Source organism: Hyperoodon ampullatus, assembly GCF_949752795.1.
Source record: "Hyperoodon ampullatus genome assembly, chromosome: 18".
Classification (NCBI taxonomy): Eukaryota; Metazoa; Chordata; class Mammalia; order Artiodactyla; family Ziphiidae; genus Hyperoodon; species Hyperoodon ampullatus.
The window spans coordinates 22,497,688-22,523,436 of record NC_136931.1 but is presented as its reverse complement, the minus strand read 5'-3'; the positions used below and the strand labels follow the sequence as shown (position 1 = coordinate 22,523,436).

The window sequence follows — 25,749 nt, the reverse complement described above, 5'->3', positions numbered from 1 at the left end:
GAAACAAGCTACCGTATGGGCTAGTCATAGTAAAGGTTTTGCAATCTCCTTTCAAAGTTGACTCTTCAAATTTACTGCAGTACCATAAAAATTTCAGACATCAGACTTAGTTTGGTGCAGTTTTAGACAGGCAAGGGTTTACACAAAGATGCTGGGCTATAAGTCTACAAAAGATATATGAACGTAAGTAAACCCTGTTTTTACGCAAGTATTCTAAACTCCCTATATCCCCTAAGATTCAAAAGTGGCTGTTTAACATAGTAATAGTGTGGCGTTGGACAAACCAGTGAAACTATGTAAGTCACAGTTTGCTCTTCTGTAAACCACTACAAATGATACCTCCAGTGCAAGGTTCCCAGAAGATAAACAAAATATAACATAAAATTATTTTTTGCCAAGCATATGTGCTCAAACAATGATAGTTTACTTCTTTCCTCCATTTGTTCCTGGAATTTTACACCACTGCCTTTCCTATAAATGATGTTCCTCATATTTTCCATGCTTGGAATTTGATGTCTCTTATATGTTATTTAGAAAGGCAACCTCTGTCCAATTTCCTTGTTATTTTGCCCGAGATAATTCCCTGCTCTCTAGTTTTGGCCTCTGTCTTCCTAGTCTTATTATCAAGCAAACTATATACAAGATAATATAAGAAATTTTTTGCTTATATGCTATTTCCTTCCTTTTCTATGCTAGACAATTTAATCTTTATTATTTCAGAATAAAGCTACTGTAGGAGAGCAATATGCACTGTTTTGTCAAACAGTTAACTTAACATTCTTATCTAGGTTGTATGTCCCTGGAATGGCAAAATCATTCTGTCAACCATAGGGTTTGGCCCTGTGCTGGCCGTACAGTAAGTTCTTGCCAATTTATTTTTTAATATTGACTACTGTGGCAGTTCTCAATGAGTAAGAAAATGAGTATGAAGGTGCACACACACACATTTTTTCTGTGTTGGCATCTTAAATATGACCTGAGAAATGGGAAATAGGAAAATGCCAATCTGTTAAACACAGCCATAAATGGTTGTTAAAATCTGTTGTATCGGGAGGAGCTTCAAGATGGCGGAAGAGTAAGACGCTGAGATCACCTTCCTCCCCACAAATACATCAGAAATACATCTACACGTGGAACAACTCCTACAGAACACCTACTGAACGCTGGCACAAGACCTCAGACTTCCCAAAATGCAAGATAATCCCCAACTACCTGGGTAGGGCAAAAGAAAAAACAGAGACAAAAGAATAGGGACAGGACCTGCACCTCTAAGAGGGAGTTCTGAAGGAGGAAAACTTTCCACACACTAGGAAGCCCCTTCACTGGTGGAAACGGGGGGTGAGTCGGGGGGAAGCTTCAGAGTCACAGAAGAGAGCGCAGCAACAGGGGTGCAGAGGGCAAAGCAGAGAGATTCCCGCACAGAGGATTGCTGCCAACCAGCACTCACCAGCCTGAGAGGCTTCTCTGCTCACCCGCTGGGATGGGCGGGGGCTGGGAGCTGAGGAAGCCTGAGGCTTTGGAGGTCGGATCCCAGGGAGAGGACTGGGGTTGGCTGCGTGAACACAGCCTGAAGGGGGCTAGTGCGCCACAGCTAGCTGGGAGGGAGTCTGGGAAGAAGTCTGGAGCTGCTGAAGAGACAAGAGACTTTTTCTTGCCTCTTTGTTTCCTGGTGCACGAGGAGAGGGGATTAAGAGCGCAGCTTAAAGGAGCTCCAGAGATGGGTGTGAGCCTCGACTATCAGCGCAGATCCCAGAGACGGGCATGAGATGCTAAGGCTGCTGCTGCCGCCACCAGGAAGCCTGTGTGCAAGCACAGATCGCTCTCCACACTGCCCCTCCCGGGAGTCTGTGCAGCCCGCCACTGCCAGGGGTCCTGTGATCCAGGGACAACTTCCCAGGGAGAAGGCACGGCACGCCTCAGGCTAATGCAACATCCCGCTGGCCTCTGCCACTTTTGACAAAATTCAACACCCATTTAGGATAAAAACCCTCCTGAAAGTAGGCATACAGGGAACTTTCCTCAACATAATAAAGGCCATAGATGAGAAACCCACAGCCAACATCGTCCTCAATGGTGAAAAACTGAAACCATTTCCACTAAGATCAGGAACAAGACAAGGTTGCCCACTCTCACCACTATTATTCAACATGGGTTTGGAAGTTTTAGCCACAGCAATCAGAGAAGAAAAAGAAATAAAAGAAATACAAACTGGAAAAGAAGAAGTAAAGCTGTCACTGTTTGCAGATGACATGATACTATACATAGAGAATCCTAAAGATGTTACCAGAAGACTACTAGAGCTAATCAATGAATTTGGTAAAGTGGCAGGATACAAAATTGATGCACAGAAATCTCTTGCATTCCTATACACTAATGATGAAAAATCTGGAAGTGAAATTAAGGAAACACTCCCATTTACCATTGCAACAAAAAGAATAAAATATCTAGGAATAAACCTACCTAAGGAGACAAAAGACCCGTATGCAGAAAATTTTAAGACACTGATGAAAGAAATTAAAGATGATACAAATACATGGAGAGATATACCATGTTCTTGGATTGGAAGAATCAACATTGTGAAAATGACTCTACTACCCAAAGCAATCTACAGATTAAATCCAATCCCTACCAAACTACCAATGGCATTTTTCACAGAACTAGAACAAAAAATTTCACAATTTGTATGGAAACACAAAAGACCCTGAATAGCGAAAGCAATGTTGAGAAAGAAAACGGAGCTAGAGGAATCAGGCTCCCTGACTTCAGTCTATATTACAAAGCTACAGTAATCAAGACAGTATGGTACTGGCACCAAAACAGAAATATAGATCAATGGAACAGGATAGAAAGCCCAGAGATAAACCCACGCACATATGGTCACCTTATCTTTGATAAAGGAGACAAGAATATACAATGGCGAAAAGACAGCCTCTTCAATAAGTGGTGCTGGGAAAACTGGACAGCTACATGTAAAAGAATGAAATTAGAACACTCTCTAACACCATACACAAAAATAAACTCAAAATGGATTAAAGACCTAAATGTAAGGCCAGACACCATCAAACTCTTAGAGGAAAACATAGGCGGAACACTCTATGACATAAATCACAGCAAGATCCTTTTTGACCCACCTCCTAGAGAAATGGAAATAAAAACAAAAATAAACAAATGGAACCTAATGAAACTTAAAAGCTTTTGCACAGCAAAGGAAACCATAAACAAGACGAAAAGACAACCCTCAGAATGGGAGAATATATTTGCAAATGAAGCAACTGACAAAGGATTAATCTCCAAAACATACAAGCAACTCATACAGCTCAATAAAAACAAACAACCCAATTCAAAAATGGGCAGAAGACCTAAATAGACATTTCTCCAAAGAAGATATACAGATTGCCAACAAACCCATGAAAGAATGCTCAACATCATTAATAATTAGAGAAATGCACATCAAAACTACAATGAGAGATCATCTCACACCAGTCAGAACGGCCATCATCTAAAAATCTACAAACAATAAATGCTGGAGAGGGTGTGGAGAAAAGGGAACCCTCTTGCACTGTTGGTGGGAATGTAAATTGATACAGCCACTATGGAGAACAGTATGGAGGCTCCTTAAAAAAACAAAAATAGGACTACCATACGACCCAGCAATCCCACTACTGGGCATATACCCTGAGAAAACCATATTTCAAAGAGTCATGCACCAAAATGTTCACTGCAGCTCTATTTACAATAGCCAGGACATGGAAGCAACCTAAGTGTCCATCAACAGATGAATGGATAAAGAAGATTTGGCACATATATACAATGGAATATTACTCAGCCATAAAAAGGAACAAAACTGAGTTATTTGTAGTGAGGTGGATGGACCTAGAGGCTGTCATACAGAGTGAAGTAAGTCAGAAAGAGAAAAACAAATACCATATGCTAACATATATATATGGAATCTAAAAAAAAAAAAAAGAAAATGGTAAGAATAACCTAAGGGCAAGACAGGAATAAATATGCAGACCTACTAGAGAATGGACTTGAGGATAAGGGGTGGGGAAGGGGTAAGCTGGGACAAAGTGAGAGAGTGGCATGGACATATATACACTACCAAATGTAAAATAGATAACTAGTGGGAAGCAGCCGCAGAGCACAGGGAGATCAGCTCAGTGCTTTGTGACCACCTAGAGTGGTGGGATAGGGAGGGTGGGAGGAAGGGAGATGCAAGAGGGAAGAGATATGGGGACATATGTATATGTATAACTCATTCACTTTGTTATAGAGCAGAAACTGACACACCATTGTAAAGCAATTATACTCTAATAACGATGTTAAGAAAAAAAATCTGCTGTATCATCAGCAATTCATCATGTTCTAGAGTTATGAGGGACCTCACAAATGACAGAAATTGAAACACAGAATAGAAAACAGAATTGGATAAGGACACACAATCTCCTACCACCTTATTCAAAAAGCCATTTGGTATCTCCTTTTGGCCATTAAGCTTTATCCTCCCATGACTGTTCTCTTTTACTGAAAATGGCAAACTCATCTTCTATTATCCCATACAAATCTTGAAGGGACTTCACATGATTTGACAGCTTTGATCTTTCTAACAGTAGACAGTGTTGCTATTTTTTATCCTCACTAATAATAATGACAGCACTATATGAGACCAAATGTTTTGTCTTAAGTCAGATAGTATAGGGCAAAGCCACAATTTCATTACTCAGAAATATTTATTGAGCATCTACCATGAACCAGGTATTATTTTAGACATTGGAGATATACTGGTAAACAAGACAGGAAAAAAATCCCTGCCCTCATGGAGCTTAGATTCTAGTGTAGGTGAAACATAATGAACAAGTAAATTAAAAATTTCACATATTTGGAGGAAATCAATACAGTAGTGAGGTCGAGAACATGAAGGAAGATTTACTTTAAGCCTTTTAGTCAGGGAAAGCTGTCGGAGGACAGATAACTGAGATGATAAATAAAATTTGAGAAGGAGTCAGGCTTACAAAATTCTGGGGGAAGTGAATTCCAAAGACAGGGAGGAGTAGGTGCAAATGTGGTCAGCAGTATTAAACCTGCAGTCTCCAGATTCTCAATCCAGTGCTCTGTCCAAAAATCACTGTTGACTCTTTTCTCCACCTCTGTTTAGAGAAGGTGCTTGTAGATAAACTTCTGTTTATGTGAACCCCATATTTATTGGTACTTCAGATGTGCCTCCAGAATGACTCATTCCATTTATAACGTGCCACCATCTGGTACTCCATATATCCATGATAGTGGAATTGGAAGAGGAGGGCTTTTTCATTTATCTTCCAACATTGCTGCATGCCCAGTGTGTTAACATACGGCCCAATTAGCTAGAACTGGGCAGTAATGAGGCCAGTTGTAAATTCAATTTTTGTATGGGCCGCTTAGCTTTTTATTTTGTTCTGGCTGAAGGTTCGCTCTCCAGCTGACTGATTACAGTCTCATTCGTCCCCTCTAGGTTAGCCACTCTGCCAGCGTTTTTGGTGGACCTCCCCCTCTCCCCTTACCCCTATTCCTATTACAGGACCCTCCACAGAGTAGTTGTTTAATTAATGTCAGTTTGTTTCATCTTTTAAAAATTATGTACAGAAAGGACTTGAAGAAAGTTGATTTGTTGTACATCATATATTACGATCTGTATGAACTGTTTCTTTAAAAAAAACTTTCTGAGGGATTGTAGTACTGAAATCCTTAGCACTATATAGTGTACCTATCTTCTCTCTCCTTTACAAAGCATATGCTCCAACCCAACGTTTTGGATCCAAGGTTTATTGCATTTTTATCCTTTTATGCCTAGATCCACCTGTGCTTCAAGGAAAATTTGAATGCTACTTCTTTTGTGAAGCTCTTCATGATTCCGCCTCCTTTCTTAAAACTCCCATAAGATGTTGTTATCTGTCCACATTTCTTTCATAGCATTTGTCACATCCTGCTTTGTGTCATTTCTGTGTATCTCTTAACCTCTTCACAGTCCTTAGCTTCTTGAGTGAGGGTTCAATCTCTAAAATCCACTTAAAACCACCAAAGAACCTACTTCTCAGGGGAAGAGCATTAACCTTAAAGGCATTCAGAACTGGGTTCAATTTTTTTCTTCACCTCTCCTATTTAAAAAAAAAAAACAAAACATTTTCCTTAGATTCTGTTAGTTTCAGTTTTATCATCTGAGAAATAAGTGTGTAATAATGTGTACTTATTGTAATGACTGAATAAGGTGATGCATGCAAAGTCAGTGTTGTGTAAGATTCTAATTCTGCCTCTTAGCTCTGCAATTTAGGAAAATTATTTAACCTGCCTTAACTTCAACATCTTTATCTGTAAAATATAAAAAGTGATGACCCTGATCTTTTAAACTTAATTTGGAAATTAAACAAGTATGAAGTACCTGACGTAATTCTCAGCACATAGTAACAATTCAATAAAAGCTAATTCTTTGTTTTTGCTGCCGTTGCTGTTCCTATAAGACAATCACAGTGCCCGATACATAGTAGAAACTCTATAAATAATATTTATTGAATATTGTAGTTAATACTCAAATTACTGGGTATTGATTATGTGCTTAGACTATGTGCTAGGCCCTCTGCTTAACATGAGACACAAAAGTGAACACTAAAGATGTTGAAGTTTATAGATTAGCCAATAAAACACACATTATACATATCATTTAATCCTGCATATAAAATATATTCAATGCATGGAGTTGCATAAATTTAAGATTTTACGGGTGAATGACATATACAGGGGAGAAGTCAGAATTCCCTGAACAAATTCTGGGCCTGATATTGCTGTGTTACTGCATGAAAGAATCTTTTATTTTTTTTTAAGAAACCTGAATTTTTCTGTAGATAATAAACCATCAAATTTGGAAACCCAGTCATTTTCTAGATTTGGCTCAAAAGGCAATAAATTTGAAGAATGTAAAACACATTTACTGGGCAAAACTCTCTCCAAGAACCAAAACAAAATGGAAAAGGGAGCATTGCTAGCAGTTTTCCCCCATTTTTTATTGCTTATACAAACTGCTTTTGCAGGATGTACTTTGGACAACTGAATTATGAGCCTTAACTTTAGCACTGCTCATCAATTTATCTTCTGTGACTCAACAGGATCTGACTGGAAGCCAAGGTCATAATTCAGTTGTTCTCAACACATAATATCAAGGGGAAGGAAAGCATCGTGCAAATGAAAACTTGGAAAGTACAATTCTGTAGAAGGATTTTTCTCCCCGTCTTACCTTTACAAAGAAGATTTTTAAGACTTTCTAGTCAGAAGTATTGTGGCACTGGAGGGAGATGAATTTAAGAAAGAAAACAGAAGGAATTCTTGCTTTCTACTACATGAATCATGTTTTAAATCACTCCTCAAATCGTTATTCTCCTTCCTTTACAGGTTGACATAGTGATTTTACTCCCCAAAGTAGAAATAATTAATCAGCACCATATTGATAATACCTGGTTAATGTTTTAACCTTCTTAGCAATCTATTTTTATACAATTCATACAATACAAGTTGACTTTCTTCTGTAATTATCACTTAGAAGGAAGCTCTAGTGTGTGCATGTTTCACATGTGTTAAAAAATCTAAGAGGGCTTCCCTGGTGGCGCAGTGGTTGGGAGTCCGCCTGCTGATGCAGGGGACACGGGTTCGTGCCCCGGTCCAGGAAGATCCCACATGCCGTGGAGCGGCTGGGCCCGTGAGCCATGGCCGCTGAGCCTGCGCGTCCGGAGCCTGTGCTCCACAATGTGGGAGGCCACAACAAGGCCCGCGTACAGCCAAAAAAAAAAAAAAAAATCTAAGAAATATTTTAAACAAATAGTGTTATCACATGTCAATCTGATGAAACCAGAAAGAGTATGTATTCTTAATACACCATTAATTAATGTATGCACTTGCTTATAAAATGAAGAATGTATATTGTTAACAGATTGTGTTTCTTCAATAATGTTATTACTTACATAGGCATTGGGATTAATGAATATCAGAGAGAGAGAGAGAGAGAGATACAGAAAGAAAAAAAAAGAAAAGGCAGAAAAAAAGGCACCCATAGTTTTTACCATAGTGCCATAGTACCAAACAAATACTCATAGCATCTTGTATTTTACTTGTCCTTTTTTTTCATTTCTTTTCTTTCTTGTTTTGTCTTTGACCAATGTTTCTATAATTCTTGTGTTCTACTTTGTACACAATTTTTGTACCCTGCTATTTAAATTTAATATTATAATATAAGCTTTTTCTCATGGTATTACAATTCCTGAAAACATAATTTTCATGGATCTCCAATATCTTGTAGAATGTATGCAAATGTGGTAGGAGAGATAGAAGTTCTCTGTCTCCAGCCCTTGGAATCCCTCCATTTTCACTCTTGGTTGGGAAGATAACATCTAAGCACAATAATTGGTTGAACTTATGCTGTGTATGGAGCGAAGTAGAGTGTCTTAGAGACTCCATGGTGAAGGCTCCACTATCTCCAACCAAAGTAGCAGTGGCATGAAATGGAGCTTACCAGCTCATGTACAAAGTAGGACAATAAAGCTAGGCCCTAAAGGGAGAAAGGGAGGAAAGCCAGAGGAGGAGGAAGAAAAGGAACCTAGGCATTTCTGGGTGTCCAGAGGAAGAAGACATATGAAGGGGCAGCTGACTAGGAAGAGTAAAGGGAAATATACCATCCAATGGACTCTGGTATATTTATAACTCTAACAATGTAAATTTAGATCCTCTGAAGACTAACTGAATTCAAATGCCTTCCCAGCAGTTGCAAAATATAAGAGCAGGCATGACAACTTTTATTTAAACAACAGGCTTTGAATGAACATTGCTTGTTTACAAACTCTATAGTCTATAGGTTTAAAGTGTTCTCCATGTCTGGGGTAGGATGGGGCAGGGGAGAGAAGAAAAAAATCTCACCCCAAATAGTTGTAGACTGTCCCTTTTTTATCTGAGCTCAATTCATATTTTGCTTTGCTGTAGGTTATTTATTTCATTGTTTCCATACCTACCTCCCCTACAAACCTGATAGTACAAAACACTGTGCTTACACACACACACACACACACACACACGCATTTTCCTTCTTTCTGATAAATTTGATTATATCATTAAAACTTTTGTCCACACATTAATGAAACAATGGAACAAATACTGCCCAGAGAAATGGTTGGAATGTAAAACAAAGAAACAAAAGATAGCCACTTTTCAAAAATATGGTTTGTGTCTTGATTTAAATCCCTGATGTACAGAAAATGTCACTTGAAACACCCAGTGCCCAGGAAATGCAGGGAAATGAGTAACTACTCATCATTTGGCCAAAAGCTTTCTCAGCAATCAATGCATGAATGATTAAAAGGTTGGGAGGTGGGGATGGGCGTTGTTCGTTGGAGGGAAGAGCTGATCCAAGGGGAGAGTCCCTTGGAAATTCATTAGAGCCTGGTTGGAAGTCAAAAATAAAGAACCTAAAATGATCCTGTGCTCCCTGACCCACACCACACAAATGATGATGGAATGCATTTGTGAACCTTTCCTGATGCCTCCATCCTGAATTAATCACTCTTCCTACCCTGAACACATGGCAATTTGCTTCAAACCCCATTTGGAATGCGTATTGCACTGGCTTCTTTTAAACTTAGTTGTATTCTTGCCTATCTTTCCTACCGAACTGTAAGATTTTCCAGGCTAGAATCCTTATCTGCAAGCCTACCCCTGGTTTTCAGTCTGAAGTGCTGTGTATTTAATTGATATGAATTATTTAAAATTAAAATGTGATTTCTTCAAACATAATAGATTATTCATATTTGATAAAATGTATGGAATGTTCAAGCTTTTTAAATATTATTGCTGATAGGACCAGCTTTTTTGTGAAAAGGGAAAGCATATGTGTCATATTTGTGAGTAAGGAAGTGACTGAGAGAAACAGGCAGACCAAGAGACAGAGAAACAGAACAGGCTCTGTATGTCTTCAAGATTTCTGTTTTAAGGTTAGCCTTTAATTTGATATTAAAATAGTTATATTGTATAATTTCTCAGATCTATTAGCTCATTTGAGTTAAAACATGGTTTATATTAATCAGCATATAAGTGATTCAGGAAAACAAGGGTAAGAATAAAGAATATGATACAGAGTACAAATAATAAACTGTTCAAAACAGAAAGGACTAAGGCATTATTCCAAAACCAACCCACCACATACAATTTCAGATTTAATTTTTTTTTTTTAAGATTGAGTTCTATTTGGTTCATTTGGGGAAAAGCAAAAATATTTCCACTTCCAAAAATACGCTGAAAACCACTGACAGTTTCTTTCCTTCTCTAACAATTAGTGTATCAATGACAAAGTTATTATCATTTGGGCACATTAATTTGAGTAACTATCAGTAATCTATGGAGCATGATAGTGTTATTATGATTCCTTTCAACAAAATGAAATGACACTAATAAGAATAATGATGTTCTAACATTTGCATCATATGATAGCTTACAAAGCATTTTCACATGTTGAACTCCGTAATAATACCTAACATGTTTTGAGTACTCACTGTCTGCCAGGCATAAAGCTAATTTTTGGTAGATTACTGCCTTTAATTCTACATCAATACCATACAGTTGGCATTCCTATCATCATTCCAATTTAACTGATGGGAAAGATGTATCTCAAGTCATCTCAAAGATGACTTGCCAAAGGTTACACAGTGGTTGATGTAGGTTTGGTTTTTATTTTAATTTTTTAATTTAAATACACAAGTTGATATACAATATTATATAAGTTACATGTGTACAATATAGTGAGTCACAATTTTTAAAGGTTATACTCCATTTATAGATATTATACAATATTTTCTATATTCCCTGTGTTGTGCAGTATATCCTTGTAGCTTATTATATACCTAATAGTTTATATCTTTCTACCCTACCCGATATTGCCCCTCCCCCTTCCCTCTCCCCACTGGTAACCACTACTTTGTTCTCTGTATTGGTGAGCTTCCTTGTTCTGTTATATTCACTAGTTTGTTGTATTTTTTTAAGATTCCACATATCAGTGATATCATACAGTATTTGTCTTTCTCTGACTTGTTTTACTTAGCATAATGCCCTGCAAGTCCATTCATGTGGTGCTAATGGCAAAATTTCCATCTTTTTTAAGTTGAGTGGTATTCCATTGTGATATATATATATCTATCTCAATCACATCTTCTTTATCTATTCATCTGTTCATGGACACTTAGGTTGCTTCCATATCTTGGGAACTGTAAATAATGTTGCTATGAACATCAGCGTGCATGGAACTTTTCAAATTAGTGTTCTTGGTTTTTTCAGATATATACCAAGGAGTGGAACTGCTGTTTTTTTCATATATATATATATCAAAGAGTTCTATTTTTAGTTCTTTGAGAACCCTCCATACTGTTTTTAACTGTGGCTGCACCCATTTACATTCTAATCAACAGTATATGAGGATTCCCTTTTCTCCACATTCTTGCCAACATTTGTTATTTGTGTTCTTTTTGATGCTAGCCATCATGACAGGTGTGAGGTGATATCTCATTGTGGTTCTGATTTGCATTCCCCTGATGACGTTGAACATCTCTTCATATGCCTGTTAGCCATCTGCATTTCCTTTTTGGAAAAATGTCTATTCTGTTCTGCCCACTTTTTAATTGGGTTGTTTGGTTTTTTTTGATGTTGAGTTGTGTGATCTGTTTATATATGTTAGACATTAACCCCTGATCAGTCATATCATTTGCAAATACTTTCTCCAATTTAGTAGGTTGTCTTTTCATTTTGTCAATGGTTTCCTTTGCTGTGCAAAAGCTTTTAAGTTTAATTAGGTCCCATTTGTTTATTTTTGCTTTTATTTCCTTTGTTTTAGGAGATGAATCCAAAAAAATATTGCTATGATTTATGTCAAAGAGTGTTCCACTTGTTTTCCTCTAGGATTTTTATGGTATCTGGTCTTACATTTATATCTTTAATCCATTTTGAGTTTATTTTTGTATATGGTGTTAGAGAATGTTCTAATTTCAGTCTTTTACATGTAGCCATCCCGTTTTCCCAGCATCACTTATTGAAGAGACTGTCTTTTCTCTATTGTATATTCTTGCCTCATCTGTCCATAGATTAATTGACCATAAGTGTGTGGGTATATTTCTGGGCTTTCTATTCTGTTCCACTGAATTATGTGTCTGTTTTTGTGCCAATACCAAACTGTTTTGATTACTGTAGCTTTGTAGTATAGTCTGAAGCCAGGGACTGTGACTCCTCCAGCTCTGTTCTTAAGATTGGCTTGGCTATTCAGGGTCTTTTGTTTTTCCATACAAATTTTAAACAAAGGTAGTTTATTTCTACTTTTAAATACTTTATTTCTACTTTATTTATTTCTACTTTTAAATATGGTATACAGCCTCCCTTAAAATAATATTGCCATTAAAGTTTGGTTAGGAAATAAATATTTAATCCATGTCTATTACCTTTTGAATTTTAAGCTATGTTTTTTAAAATAGTATTTTATGTTTATAAAACAATGCAAAATAAGTAACATTATCCTCATTGTGTAGATGATAAAACTAAGGCAATGCTAGGGTGACTCATAGTTAAAACTGGCATAGTTGGCACTCAAATTCCTGTTGTTTGACACTGAACCCTAGAATCTTTCCACTGTGGCTTATTGAAGAGCACAAATGGGTTTCAAATGTGCCAAAAGAAGAATGAAGGTTTTAGATATAGAAGACTCTTCAAAATGGGAAAATATTAGGGAATTTACATCTGGAAAACAAAGGTTCTTATGGGAATACCTCAATCCAAGGAGAAAAAGACTTGACTGCATCATCTCTGTAGTCAAGTTTTAGCAACTGCACCCCATATAAGTTAGAAAGGAAAAGGTTTTGTTATTGTTGTTGTTTTTAAAGTTGTTAAAGCACTGTCATATAGTGAATTAAATTCAATCCACTGAATGGCACAAATACAACTATCAAATACTAAGAGAGAAGAGTTTGTTGGTGATGCACAGTCTCTCAGATTTGTTACCAGCTTTGACCTTGTACCTTTAAGATACACAGACTAATCTTTATACAATGAGTTAGGACTATTTTAGAATTAAAGAAGATCCCTCTCTATGTAAGACAGTCACCAAAATTCACCAATCTCCTTCCATTTTGTTTCAACTGTTTCATATTTTACTCTCACTTTAATGGCTTCAACCCTGTTCTTTTTGATGTGAAATAGCTTCCTAAATTTTGATTTTAGGTGGCTTCTAAGAACTTTGGTGACACACTCTCTCTGGGTCTTGCATTCCTGGCTTCTTTGGTTAGAGCAGTAGACCTAAGTGGAATTGACCAAATACTTCAGGCTCTTAGCTGTCTAGGCAAATGTTGGATTGAGTTTTCCCATTCTCTTTGAAATTGGGTGTGGGAATGTGACTTGTTTTTTTCTAAGAAATGAGAGATGAAGTGATATGTCACTCCTGGATGAAAATTTAAAGAGGGAGGCCACAATTCATCAGATTGCCTTTGTACCGCTGTGGTTAATGTAGAAGTACATTTAGATAAAATGTCTTTCAGCCTGGATCCCTGAATTGCCACAATGAATAGGACCCTTATTTTAATCCCCACAACTAAAGCTAATAACTGAGATTTGGGGGTTCTTTGTTACTTGGACATACCTAAACATATATTCTGTTACAGGGAGATTAACTGACCTTAATACTGGCATTTCAAACAACACTTTCTGGTCTCTATCTGTTCCTGTCCATCCCAACCCTTAATGTGTACAGATTCTTAATTCATGGATATACATAAGCATTAATTGCCACAAATGCTAAAACCATTCAAGTTAAACACTTATTTTTTCAACAATTATTTTTATGCCCAGAGTCATTTCTACTGTTTCAATAATTTTACCCTTTTCAAACACCCACTTGTTACCCTCTTACTTTTATGACAAAGGAGAGTGTGCATGAGGATATTATGCCTCATAAAACTGCATATTATAACAATGTCTATGGAGAAATATATTTTCCTGAGATTGGAGGTACTTATCATTTGTGGAGTTCAAGTGTAGCACCAAAATCAACCTTTTTAGATTCATTTAACATAAATGCAACTTTTCTCTTTCTAAAACCAAAGGCTGGAAACTACCTACACAAATCTTCATAATGTATCTTTGACATCAACTAGCACTTAAAAAACATTCTGATGTGTTAAGTATAAAGGAATCAGAGATATGCTGATTGAAATTTCCATTGAAGTTGAACATTTTAAAGAAAAAGACAAGAAAGAAAAAAAGTTGGGGGATGCATGTTGTTCTTTGCTTCACACAGAACATTTGAAAATCTGCCTGTCCTCTTATTTTTATTTATTTAAATTAACAGCAGCAGCATTCACTGCCATCTGGTCCACAGGCAAAGTGAGCTAATTTAAAAAAAAAAAAAAAAGGAACTTCAAACTATCATTTAAACCTTTTAAAATAATTCAGCCAATACAAGGGTTGAGAAAGCATCACTTGGATTGGCAAACCAGAGGAACTAGGTCCCAGGGGTCAGTAAATCTGGATTTAGCCAGAGTTAAATGTGTGTTGAGAAAATTTTGATGGAGACTTCCCCAGGAGTAACTGTACATTCCCAAGGAAGAACTTAGAATGGAATGAAAACTGGGCTGCACCCAATGCTAAATTCAACTATTTGGAAGACTTTCCACCCTTTTATCTCCCCAGCTCAGATTATAAACTTTGTTAGCAGTTTCAGTTTTTGGTGTTTTTGTCCCTACATAGTACTCCAATTTGAAATCTTATTCCACATTGGGAATACATCCCGTCAAAGCAACAGCATCCTATATTCATTTTGCATTCTATAGGTCATTGAGTTTTTCATTTAGTTTGAAATGTCTTGAAGCCCTCATCAAAGGTGATGCTAAAAGAACAATTTTTTTTTTTTGCGGTATGCGGGCCTCTCACTGTTGTGGCCTCTCCCGCTGCGGAGCACAGGCTCCAGACGTGCAGGCTCAGTGGCCATGGCTCAAGGGCCCAGCCACTCCGCAGCACATGGGATCTTCCCGGACCGGGGCACGAACCCACGTCCCCTGCATTGGCAGGCGGACTCTCAACCACTGCGCCACCAGGGAAGTCCAAGAACAATTTTAATAAGTCATCTAGTGCTTCTCTCAGCCCACACATATTTTTGGCAGCACAGGAATATTGCTTTCTGCCATCTGTGCAGAATAGAATTTGGATTTTTGTTCAGGGTCAGTTAGAATGTGCTTAAGACCCAATGTGTAGCTAGGCTTTGATTCTTGCTCTAAACTTTTGGTATGCGTTGTTTAGAATTTAAAGTGGTTTCACTAAAATCTTCTCTTTCTTTTCTGTAGCTGACATATTGTACTAATAAAGTTTAAAATAAATTCTTTTCAGTAGTAGTTGGTTGTTTTGTTTTTATGGCGATCTAATCTAACAGCATTTCATTCAGTTTGTTTTGAAGATACACTCTGGGAGAGGAATAATTTAAGAATCCACGACAGTCATCGTATACACCAAGGTATAAACACAAAATCTGACTGAGGAATGTCTATGCACCAAGCAAATTTCTCAGTAATATTTGTGCTTGATATTTTCATTCCCATTCTGACAGATGAAGAAACTGAGGCTCAATAATGATACACAACTAGTAAGAAGTAGAATTAGGCTGTTAACTTAGGTTTGTGTTGTGCCAAAGCTCATGTTCTACTTAAAGAAACATGCTCCAATAATATTCACTTCTTTTCAATAAAGATGCATAAGTTCCTATTATTTGCTGAGGACTACACTGAGTTCCTTGGGAAGAAAGAAATTGAAACAGGAGGTCTCATTCTTTCAGAATTTTTAAATATAAATGAACAAGGTAGCACACATAGGAAGTAACCTCTATATTACTGCAAGGATGTTCTTTCTCAAACACAAAGCTACTTACATACCATTTTGTTGAAAAATGTCTTTAGTGTCTTTCTGTCTACAGGATAAAGCCTAAATTATTTAACATGACATTAACTGAACCTCTGCCCATTTCTCCAACTTTATTTCCAATATGCTAATGTCCTTATAGCCTACATTCCAGCTACCCCAAACTACTTGTGCTTTCTGGAATGTGACTTTTTGTCACTATCCTAAAATTTTGCTGTTCTGATTTTTCTATCTGGGATTTCTTTCCATCATTTTAAAGGCAAGGTTTTGTCAAGAATCATCTGAAACAGTACCTCTTTCATGGATTATGCTTTCTATCACCTGTAAACCACATCCATGCTTCTCCAACATAGCTATGGCAGCTACAGCTTATGTTTACATACTTTCTTCCTGGGTAGATTGAATTTTACAGTCTCAGGGCCATGTTCAGGGTATGTGGTAGAATTACAGCCATTAAATATTCTTTTAATAAGCAAAAAACTGAGAACAGCAGAGAGAGGGTGGGTGAAAGGACCATCCAAATCTCTTGTAGGAGAGCAATAGGAAGCCCCGCAATAAATCTTATGAAAATTCAAAGCAAATAAATTCTATCATCATAAAGATTAGCTAGTTAATCTTTAACTAGGCTTCCATTAAAATAGTAGACACATATCAGTAAAAATGACACAGGTCACTTTAGCTACCATGTACTCAGAGAGGGGGATTCCAACAGAAATTTTCTTTAAAATACAACAAACACACTTTAGTTATTGTGAATGAGAGAGAAAAGTACAGCTGTCCACACTGACATCTCAACTCTGGTCTATATGACTGTCTTACACAGACAGACACACACACACACGACGAGGGTCTCATACAGACAGACACACACGCATGCACATGCCATGTGCACACACTCTCTTTTAAAATAGATTTTGGTGCTTATAAATACAAGATGACCAATGTTATACATGTTACAACAAATTTTGATTGTATTTCTTATATTTCTTTGGTATTTCCTTTTCTCTCTCTTTTTATTTATTCAGTTAGTTATGGCAGTAACTGTAACAGTCATTTAGTATCACCTCTGCTTCAGTAAATTACCTTGCTTTATCCCAGGGGGGGGAAAAAAAACAACTAAAACTAAAAGAAGAATGTAATAAGCCCTAGAACAATATATACATTGCACTGAGATAGGATTAGCTCCTTCAGAAAGTGGTAGGGTTTAGCACAAGAGGTATGAGAGTGGACTGACCTCCAGGGATCTTCTTAATGGGAGATTGCCACTAGGAAAAAAAAAAAAGAAAAACAGGAAAAAAGAAAACATGGTTAACCACAGAGGAAGGGTAGAAAAAAGAAGAGAGAGGGTAGGGTAACCAGTAAGAAAGTAAACTATATTATTTTCCCAGTGCCACATCCTGGGCCAAAAATCTTGCTCATTCAGGGAATTGGCAGAGATGAATCATTTTTCTCATTTTCAGTTTTTGGTACATTCTTTCTGAGCAGTTCATTTGATGAATGTAAACTCCAGGAACCTGGATCTGTGTATCCCAGAGCTTTCGGAGTGATGAGAACCCTGGTTGTTGGCTGAATGAAGAAGCAAGAATACCCTAGTGTCTGACACCAAGTCCTAGGTGTGTGCCCTTAACCTGCCTCTATCTCCAGCCTCAGCTCCTGCCACATCATAGTTAACCCACTGCAGCCTCACAGGTCTTCTTCTGACCAATGAGCCCTCCAAGCTACTGGCATTTGTTTTGTTCTGAAACCCTATGTCATCCTGCCCAATAGATACATAGTATGAACCACAAAGCAAGTCTTATGTGTAATTACAAATTTTCTAGTAGCCACACTAAAAAAATAAATTAGACAGGTGAAGTTAATTTTGATAGTAATTTTTTATTTAACCCAATATATCCAAAACATTAACATTTGAGAAGTAGTCTATATAAAAGTGGAGGTATGAACAAGGTATTTTATTTTCTTTTTATTTTTATAATAACATGTAGAAGTTTTTGTGTATACTGGACTTACAGCACACCTGAATTTACACTAGCCGTTTTTCATGTCCTGCATTGGACAGTGCAGTTCAAATCCTTACTGTCTTCACTCTCCTCCCTCCGCCTTTCCCTGGGAAGCTGTTCTAATCTGCTATATGGCTTAGAGAAAACCTTCCCTTTCTGGAGATCAGATTTTACCTCTATATCATATACTCTCTTATAAAATTGTTCATTATAGCAATTCTATGCTAATGAGTAATAACTCTTGGTGCTATCAGTTTAAAATCTGTATTCCTCACTAGACTGAAGGCTCCAGGAACACTTCTTTCATATTAATCCTTATATCCCCTGTGCTTACATAATATCCAACAAGAGGAGGCATTTAATTAATACCTATTGAATAATCATTATTTAGTGCCTCTGACCCTTTATTTCCTCATCTATATAACAGGGATAAAAACGGCTATCTCACAGAGTGATTATAAGAATTAAACAACTTCATACATTCATGTGTGTGTGTGTGTGTGTATGTGTGTGTGTGTGTGTGTCTGTACTTAGAACAATGGCTAATACATCATAAGTTTTATATAGGGTCTGGCTTTTGGTAACAGTCATAGCAGTACAACTAAATCTAATTTTGTGAGGATTAAGGCAGACAGTAGATTGAGGAGGGTGTCTGGCATATGACAGTGCTACTTTTAAAAATTTTGTTATGCTCAGTCTATTATTTCATATAAATGTCATAGAATATGCTCTAGTAATTAAACCTCTTAGTATTAATTTGTAGTCCCAACCTTGGATTGCAATACTCTTAAGAGGTCCAGGAAAATAAAGAGTATTCTTCATTTAACAGCAGCCTGCACATATAATTACTAGAAGAAATGCATAATTAAGCTTTAATTAAGGCCCACATGAGACTGCTTGGTGAATGTGTCTAGGTGGTAATATTGCTCATTTGTAAACGATAACTTCTAGAGTTTAGTATTTCCCCTTCCATCAATGTTTTTTTTTCAACTATCACAATGTTTATTGATAGATACAAGTATATAAAATCAGGGCACGAACATGACTTGATAAATTAAGTAGACTTAATTTCAATACTATAATACAAGGGACCAATTCAAATTCTCACCATTAGTTTCAAAGCCACAAAGACCACTTCAAGGACACTTACAATCTCTCAAAACTTATCAGTTTTGTGCAAGTAAACCATGTTTTTTAAAAAAGACTTGTGCACTTGCCCAGGCTCAAGGATATTAAAATCTAGCACATAAAACCCATTACTAGAGGTAGAAATACTGGCAATATACTATTACGGCAGCAACCATCAATTACAGTTAAGAATTTTTCTGTAACAACCAAATGGATAAGTAAATATTGCAACAACTCAAGTATTACTAAGCAAAGTGCATTTCTACAGTATTCAGTGTTACTATTCAGTTTTCTAACTTAAAACAACCTATGATAACTGGCAGCAAAGAAGGTCCTTGCAATAGACTGCCTCTGCTTGAGAACTTATGGTGTAATTATTGCATGCTCCTAATATACTATCTAAACATTAAAGATACTCCTAAAATATTTGATGGTAGACTATGATTAAGACATTACACTGCAAAAAAACCTTATGCAGAAGGAAATCCTAACTGACACGCTTCTGCTTTAAATATTGTGCAAACGTTACAGCAGAATGAATTTTCGCAGTGGTTAGGTCAAATGCAGTTACTTCATAGCAACGGTATGTTTTGCACAATTTAAGGCTTTGGCTGATTCTTTTAGTCAGCTTCTTCCTCTGATTATTCTTCTTCAGCAGTTTCTAGCCAGGTTAGTCACTGATTCACCTGGAACAAAGCCTTGTCTTTCCCTGGGAACTCTTGGGTTATATCTTCTTTCCAAGCCAAGAAACCTTCTTCTTCAATAATTTCCATGTCACAGAAGTGAACAAAAAAGCAGAGTAACATGCCTTTCGGGAAGCTGCTGTTGTAGCAGTGCACCTGAAGAGCGCAGAGGGCACTGACTTGTAGATCAACGTGATCATGAAGGAATTTCTGCATTACTGGCTTGAAGGAAAGAAGCAGTTGTTTTTCCTGCTCTAACTGTTCTTTGGAAGGAGCAGAGGAAGAATCTCTTTCATCACTGGGTGGGTTTACTTCACTAGAAACGTACTGTAAGAAGCTAGTCATTAAGATGTTCACAAATCCTTTACCTACATGAAGTTTGGGAGAGATGTTATCTTTAATCCACTTATACATGGTTTGAGGGGATGATCCAACTTTATTTGCTTTAACAGTGCCTTCTCCAATTTGAGGAGTGGGAATAAGAAACTCAGTCCATTTCCTCCCAAGATCTCCAACATGTGGTCCTTATTCCAATCAATTTCTGGGAGCATTTTCTGCATATTAACCTTGCTTTGTTGGAAAAGCTCTGTTAACCACTCTCGATCTTATAATTTAGCTAATTGCTGAAGACAAAGTAAGAAGAGAGGAAAATGGGTGCCACTTTCCAGTGGTTGAGCTAGTTCTGAAATGCTCACCAGCTCCGAAATGATAGCATGAGCTGCAAACTGTGCTAAATATGATTTCACCAAGGGGATATCAATCTCCAGTTTGGGGCACTGGTCCAGTACATTCAGGAAAGCCTGCATGAAGTTGTCACTTGTGGCCATCCCTTCCTGTTTGAGTAAACTGATCAAAGAACTTGCTTTTTCTTTATCTTCATCACTTCTATCTAGTGACAGGATGATTACTTTGCTTAATATCTCAGGGAGAAAGTGTTTAGGAGCCCTCATTTCTCTTACACCATTGACAGCTTCGTTTGCATTTCCACCATTCAGATACTTGTTTACAACAGTTTTGGTTAGTTTAAGCAGTTCTTCCTTTGATGGTGGTGGCTTTTTACTGGTCTTGGCAGGCTTTTCCTGAATAAGTGGTGGATTAGTTTTGAGCCCAAGCTGAGGTGTCTGTCCCAGAGGTGGTGTTTGAGTGTGTGGTGGCTGTGCACTAGGAGGAATCATAGTTATCTGGGGCTGAAGCTTTGGCACTTGATTTTTATCCATTAGGAAAGACTGAGCAGGCCTCAGGCTAATCTCATCTGCATTAAGCTGTCCTTTCTTAGAAAACTGAGGTGGCATATCCTTCAACTGTCCTTGCAGCTGGGATAAAATTCCCTGACTCTGGTTATGGTAGAGCTGGCTTAGCCCCTGGCTTTTCATAAACTTGCCTCCCATCTCCCCAAACTGTGATTGTGTGGGAGGTATGATGTGTCCCCCATGGCCACTGAAGAGTTGATTTGAATGATGATGCCCCATAGTGGGTGAAAATCTATCCTGGATAACTCCTGGACCAGTACCAATTCCGCTACCTGGCATTTGTCCAAACATATCAGCACGTCCTCCAAGTGGGTCCCTATCCATTGTCATCCTGGGTGGCATGAACGGTCCCTCCAGAAAGAAGTCACTTCTCATCCCTTGAGCCATAGGAGCAGGAATAAACACTCCTAGATCTTTTACTGCATCTTGACGGATTTGATTGATCATCTTTGGTCCACTGTCAAGAAAAGCCTTGCGAGGAACCCAGGGGTGTCCTTTCAACTCTATGGTATGCTGCAGCAGGAAACGAATCCTCACCAGCAATTCTTTACTTAACATCAAGGAGCACATTTGGGAAAAGTACTGATCCATTAAGGACTTGGCTCTTTCCTGATCTAATCTAGGTCCCACTGTCCTCATTATCTGACAGAGGCACTCCAAATCCTCTCCCATATCTTTGAGCTGGAGTCTCTTCTTTTTTTCCAAAAGTGTTTTGGAAGGATAGATTCATAAATAAGATCAAGCTTTCCAAGTTCTCCAACGAATTTGATGTTCCCCAACATCTTGATCTTAGCAATGGCTCTCTGTTCCTCCTCTTCGGGGAGGAGGGGATTTTCACGCTTATCGTAGATATCAACATTTCTGGTTCGGTTTTCAAATTCATCTTGTAATTTGGAAATTCAGAGGCGTCTGAATGTTGTGCTTTGCTTCTGTCCTGGTTGACCCTCTGCTGCTGGGCCATCGAAGTTTGGTTCATCTTCTGTCAATCGCAGACATAGCTGAGCATACAGTGAGCTATACTTTGGCTCTTCTAGGGCTTTGTCCACCATCAGCAGTATGACCCCTTTAAGGATGAGTTTAGACTCTACACCCACAATGAGGAGCTCAAGGCATAGCTTGTCAAACTTCTCAGGAGTAAGCTTACTTGGTATGCCTCTTACTTTCCTGAAGGTTGCATCATGTCGTTCTTTTTCATTTGCGTAGTTGTTTGCTACGGAGTTGTCACCTCGTCTAGTGTTTCCTCCAGGAATCCATTTCTGCGCGTTTTGCCCTGGGGATTTCCTCAGGAACTCGCTGTTGCCAGCAGTCTTGAGATAGTGTTGAGGTGCACCCCTGCTTCCTCCTCCGCCAGAAGAAGCACTGAAACAAGAAGCACCGCCTTCTGCAATCTCACGCTTCACTTTTGCAGCTTGACAACGAAGAATCTTCAAAAGAATAATATTAATGGATGGGGTGGGGAGGGAAGGGGATGGGAGAAATGAAAAACCTTCACCGAGAACTCAGCATTTGCCACTGCAGCTGCCTCCTCAGTATCTGGTCATCGGGGGTGGGGAAGGGAGGGCGAGGGGAACGGAAAAGAAAAAAGGCGGAGGGAAGGGGGAGGAAGGAGTCGCCCCTTCCAGCAATGTTATGTGATTTATGAAGGCATTTGAGTTTCTGTAGTTTTATTTGTCTAATGAGAGGTAGGACTGGTGATTATTTCCTAAATTTGGGCCAGTCATGAAAATCTGTCCCCATAACTGATTCTTCTTTAGCCCCCTCTGCAGAGACATACAGTTAATCAGCTTATTGTACTTTCCTTTTCCTTTCATTGTCTTTACTCCTTCCATCTGAAGTGTAGTTGTAATAAAGTCAGTCGAGCCTCCTGCAGGCTAATGTGGACTGGGAAATAATGGGTTACACCTATAAGGCCTCTCTAGCTTGCAAATGATAGGAATCCGTAATGACTATCCAGGCCATCCAACATTAAAATAGAAATCTAATAGTATAAAATGGTTGTAAAGATAACCCAATGTCCCAGGCAAGGATTTAAAACGCTTTTTTTTTTTTTTAAAGTATAGTTGATTTACAATGTTGTGTTAGTTTCTGGTGTATGGAAAAGTGATTCAGATATACATAAACACACACACATACATATATGATTCAGATATATATACACACACATACATATACACACATACATATTCATATATATATTCTTTTTCATATTCTTTTCCATTATGGCTTATTACAGGATATTAAATATCGTTCCCTGTGCTATACAGTAGGACCTTGGTTAAAAAGCCTTTTTTAAAAACCAGATGTTAACCCTCAAGAGGGAGCCATCTACAACTCAGTATAAAGGACTCAGTTGCCACAATAACCCTTTATTCTGGACAAAAGTCTGATATGTTCACTGATTTCTACAATCAAAAGATGACTACGGGCTTCCCTGGTGGCGCAGTGGTTGAGAGTCCGCCTGCCGATGCAGGGGACACGGGTTCGTGTCCCAGTCCGGGAAGATCCCACATGCCGCGGAGCGGCTGGGCCCGTGAGCCATGGCCACTGAGCCTGAGTGTCCAGAGCCTGTGCTCTGCAACGGGAGAGGTCACAACAGTGAGAGGCCTGCGTACCGCAAAAAACCCACAAAAAACAGAAGATGACTACATGGTGAAATTAGGCTGATTTTCCTTACTGAGGCCCAATGGTCAGTAAGTGGTCAGAATGGCCAGTAGGGATATGGAGGTCATATGGGTCACAGGCAGGAGTGGAGGTACCACCAAATTGCAGTTCAGATTATCACCAAGAGAAAAGTTAATGGCTTTTAATCAAGAAAGTCAAGATAAGTGGGCTTTCAAAGTAAGGAAAGCAAGAAATTGGAGACTTGTGGAGGACATAAAAGAAAGGGGAGTAGCTGGAGAAGGGTTACTGTGCACATTTCATATTTAACACTCGATAATGCCTCTGCCTGTGGGTAAAAGCTAAATAAATTAGAAAATGTTAGTAGGATTTATCATGCATCATGCAAATAAAGAGGTTGGGATTCAGTCTGATGTGAGTTACTTTGAATTCTGAAAGTACAATTTAATAGCTGCGTGTTCTTTGTCTGCTTACTTAAGCTTGATAAGCTTCCACAGTCGCTACATCTAAAGTAACAAGGAAATGCCTATGGTAAAGATTTCTTTTGGCTTTCTTTGAATTACTAAGTGGCACAGAACAGATATAAATAATGCTATTTCTCTTTTCTGTCCCCTTCTTTCTTTCATCTGAATGGCACTGTGTTTGTACAATTCTGTAGTTAGCATGATCAAACCTTCTGCAGATTTCACACTGCACACTTAGGAATACAAACCAAATTAAAGAGAAGAATGTGACAAAATTGCAATGGTGAGTGTGTGTGTGTGTGTGTGTGTGTGTTGTAAAAGTTGAAGGTATTGATTAAAAAGTCTCCATTTCTTAAATTATTTCTGGCTCAATTTTCTAGACTTTCAGGTACTTTTAAGATCTTTTCATTCTTAGGAATAAAACATTCGGTTTTGCATACAAATAACTAGTTGGAGATAGAAGAATAGAGAAATATACTCAATAGGAATTATTAGTAAATTTAAGATAGTAATGAGCATAACATAACTATCTTCATCACTTTCATATACACTGCCTACTTACACACCCACAATAATCAGGTGAGATAGGTTAATTACTAGCCATACTTCACAGACAGAGATTATAAGACTTGTCTTAAGGTCATAGAGCAAAAAGTTGCAGGCTCTCTAAATCTCATCTTCTCCTATAATATTGCTGCTGCCAAATGCAACAATATTTTCTTGTGTAAAAAGATCACATTTTAATTTCCCCTGATGTTATGAAAACACAAGTACTAGAGAGGAAGTGGTTGACATTAAAACCACTGAAAACAAACTAAGCACTCTTTTTAGGGAATCTTTCCAATTTAGGAAAGCCCATAACTATAAACAAAGAAAGTACCATGGAGAAGAGAACGAGATAACAGTTACTATCTAGGAAATATTATCCAAAGTCTACATGAATAGGCCTTCAGTCCCAGATATTTAAAGTCTACTAGTTGTGGGACTAACAGCAGTATACCCAAATGATAGAGTATCCAGGACAGTATGATGATACCTACTTTAAGAGAAGTCATTTCCAAATCATTGAACCTTGAACAATGAAAGGTGAGCACTACTGGCATACCTGTTAGACTGAACAAACCCAGAATACAGTATACATGGATAAGATCTTTACTATCTATAAATATTAAATAAGCATTCAGTCTTGTACAGCTCTGGGCTTTCTGAGTATAGGCATTGTTCTTCAAGATAGGCATATGTAATACCATGTAGTATACAGAAAAAAAATTAATTGGGAAAGGAAGACCTTAATCCCAGCTGATTAATTCTCTCTGAAAAGTTATCTATGGTCTCTGAACTGTCATTTACCTGAGATCAAAATCTCTGACCTGCCTACATCACAGAATAGTTAGGAATTATCATAGAACTAAAATACCCCATATTGTGTAAAGAACAGACAGATTATAAGGAGGTGTTATTCTCAATACAAATTTAAAACTTCCTGTTGTTTCAATCCATCTAGCTCATTATATGTGAAACTACTTTTAAATACTAATTAATTTTATTATATATATATTTTTTAATTTGGAACTCATGAATTACTTTTTAAAATTAATTAATTTTTTTATAGAGCAGGCTCTTATTAGTTATCTATTTTATACATATTATAATGTATGTA

The 25,749-nt window shown here is 37.7% G+C and overlaps 1 pseudogene across 1 annotated transcript in view; it reads right to left on the bottom strand.

Annotated features, from left to right (window-relative positions):
* Positions 1–19,693: 19,693 nt before the first annotated feature.
* The window catches only part of LOC307066808 (eukaryotic translation initiation factor 4 gamma 2-like), a 39,925-nt pseudogene continuing 33,869 nt past the window's right edge, over positions 19,694–25,749 (bottom strand). The window contains exon 2 of the transcript in view: positions 19,694–22,430. The product of the transcript in view is annotated as a eukaryotic translation initiation factor 4 gamma 2-like (transcript). The remainder of the gene's footprint in view (positions 22,431–25,749) is intronic.